Source organism: Cupressus sempervirens, chromosome 1 (genome assembly GCF_028749045.1).
Source record: "Cupressus sempervirens isolate cs-2001-9-10 chromosome 1, ASM2874904v1, whole genome shotgun sequence".
Classification (NCBI taxonomy): Eukaryota; Viridiplantae; Streptophyta; class Pinopsida; order Cupressales; family Cupressaceae; genus Cupressus; species Cupressus sempervirens.
Window position 1 is genome coordinate 538019948 of NC_143118.1, and position 3184 is coordinate 538023131.

Sequence of the window (3184 nt, forward strand, 5' to 3'; positions counted from 1 at the left end):
ACTTGATAGATGTGTAAGATATGGTACTGTATATCTCTCAAGGCTAAAGTTATTGGTAGAAAGTGTGGCATCATCAATTTGAGAAATTTCAGCTCCTGAGAAGCCCTATAAAATAGTAAAGAGTATTGTTATAAATATGAGATAATGTTGTAAATGGAAAAATGGTACAATAACAAGAAGAGGATTATAGGAAGGAAAGAAGACACAAGAAGGACTTAAAGGATGATATTGGAAGAATAATTGAAAGATAGGAAAAATTGGGGCTCAAAGAGAGTACAAGGCCTAAACTAAAAACAAAGACTGAGAAGGAAAAGAGAGATGTGAATAAAATTTTGGAACCTTGTCAAGAAATAAAAAATGAAGATTCATGATCTCTACACTCCTACAAGACACCCTATGTTATATAGAGGTTCTTCAATGTAGATGGGTATATGGAGGATGAAATCATGAGGTTCATTAGATGGAGTTTGGGTATGCTAGGAGCAAGATATGTGGATGGGAATTGGATGGATTTGATGAATTTGGGAGGGTTTCAATGATGGTAGGAGATGGAAAGGTATTATTGTACTTTTAAGAATACCAATTAAGAAACAATATTTCAAAGCCAATGTATTATTGTAGTGGGATGGATGCTACCACCTGAATTGGACACTCAAGGTGAGGGGTTCAAGGCATGACATTCTATCACACACACCCCTCGTCTCCATTCCTTCTTTGTCTGTTCGTATGGAATTTCCCTAACTATCTTAACAGCTTCAAGGTGAGACTACTGGATAGCTTTATTTGTTTATTCATTTTTAGGAATATTTAAAAAACTTTACCTTAGGTGTTCTTGCTCCTATCCTCACACCTTTAGTAGAACAAGTACTATGTGGTGTTCTTGTACTACTTGCTACACCATGCATTGCATATTGTTCAAACATATCAATCTATGTGATCTATAAAATATATAAAAAATATTTACTTTTGTGATATTTAGGTGATTAAGTAATATCATGTCAAAACTCATGAGGTTCATTAGATGGGGTTTGGGTAATTCTAAGAACAAGAGATGTGGATGGGAATTGGATGGATTTGATGAACGAGAGGGTTTCAATGATGGTAGGAGATGGAAGAGGATCTATAAGTGGGTTTTTAGTGTCATACAAATTAAGAAAAAATATTTTAAAGCCAATGTATGATTGTACTTCTAAGAATATTTAAAAAACTTTACCTTGTTGTTCTTGCTCCTAGCCTCACACCTCTAGTAGAATAAGTACTTTGTGGTGTTCTCATACTGCTTGATGCACCCTGCATTTTATATTGTTCACATATCAATCTAGAGTGATCTATAAATTTTTTTTTTAAAATTTTATAATATTTAAGTAATTGAATAATATAATGTCAAAACTCAAACAAACAAACCTATGTATCTTGTCCATCGAAGACCATCACCATCAAATAATCTATGAGTGTGAAATCCACACCTCTGTATGAATAACAAGTATGCCCATAATGTACACATGGATGAGATAAGACTCCATCCTAAAATTCTTCTATATCTATCCCATATCACATGTGCTAACGACTAAAAAAAAAATGTTGATTGGGCCTCAAAAACTATAATGATACACATGATGATGATGTAGGTGGCACAAGTGAGGATGAGACTGGTGGTGCAATTGACACAAGAAGAGATGAAACTAGTGGTGCAGGTGACACAAGTGGATATGAGATTGGTGGTGCAGGTGTTGATGGAGCTACATAGGCTATGATGACCGAGGTACCATATGTGATGATGATGGAGTTGTCACATGTTGTGATGACAATGGAGCTGTTGCATGTTGTGATGAACCTAAAAGTACATTTGATGATGGTCAAGGTGCTATAGGAGCACCTAACTATGAGCCATGCTCAATGATAACATTTGTCAATGATGCAACCACATAAAGGGTCTATAAATCAATAAAATCCTTTAAAATTGATGGAAGTACAAGATGAGGCATGGTTTTTCATACTTTAAATCTCCTCTCATCTTGTGGTACTACATTACAAGCCCCAGGTCTATCCTATGTAGAGCCTCTTGCTCTACCTTGGAATTGACAGATGCCAAAGTAACTTGGCTTCTCACCAAGGATGAAGTCAAAATATAACTTTCTCAAGAAATATAGAGGCACCTCATAATTATTACATGGTGGTAGGTCAAGTATCATATACCACCTATCCCAAAAACATGATCTCATCCTAGTATGAGTGCACCAATGAATAGGAAAAGTCTTGGTTGTGTGTAATAGGGAGTTGCTAGATATAGGATTGGTGAAAAGAGAACATATAGTACCTTTTTTTATGTCTTTATCTTACACTTATTGATATAATAATCCATTGAAATAAAATGCACAACACCTATCCCTCCATGTATCCCATTTTTTAACCTCCCTAGACACCTCATTTGCATTTTGGGCCATTTGTTCAAGTGTATTCACTAGGGTTGAGTGGTGAGAAAGTATAGATGAATGCAACCTATTGACCATTTGGGTAATGTTAGCACCATTTTTTGTAAGGAAATTTATGAGGTCTTGTTGTGTAGTAGTTAAATTATGTAATTGTATGTGCAAATGGTTTATAGGAGGCGGTGGTTGTTGAACGAGAACATTGAGTGGAGGGTTTTGTGGTTGTGTCACTATGGGTGGAGGGTTGTGTAGTTGTGTCACTATGGGTGGAGGGCTTTGTCATTGTGTCACAATAGGTGGAGGATTGATTGTGTAGAGGGCGGTCTTTTATCTCTCCCTCATTTTCTTAGATTCCTTGATGCATCTATATTAAAAAACATTAAAAAAAATTACAAAACTTATAAATTATAAAACCACATTACAAAATTTGATAAAAAAATACTTAAGAAATGAATAGAATAAAAACCCACCTCATTTGCAGGGTGCCATGGATGGAAATGCAATAAAAAATTGATTTTTATGCTAAATTCGATTGGGTTTTGATTTTCCCCTTTGCACTTCATGATGTTTTTGCCATTTGAGGGTATAAAAATGCCCTTAAACACAAACATCAGACAAAATATATACTTTACAAAACCTAATTAAGATTTGTGAAACCCAATCGAGTTTTTGAAAGTATAATGGCTAGCCTTGGATACCAAGCTTGGCTGACATTTGACTTTTAAATAACCCGATTGGGTTATTGAAATTTTTGC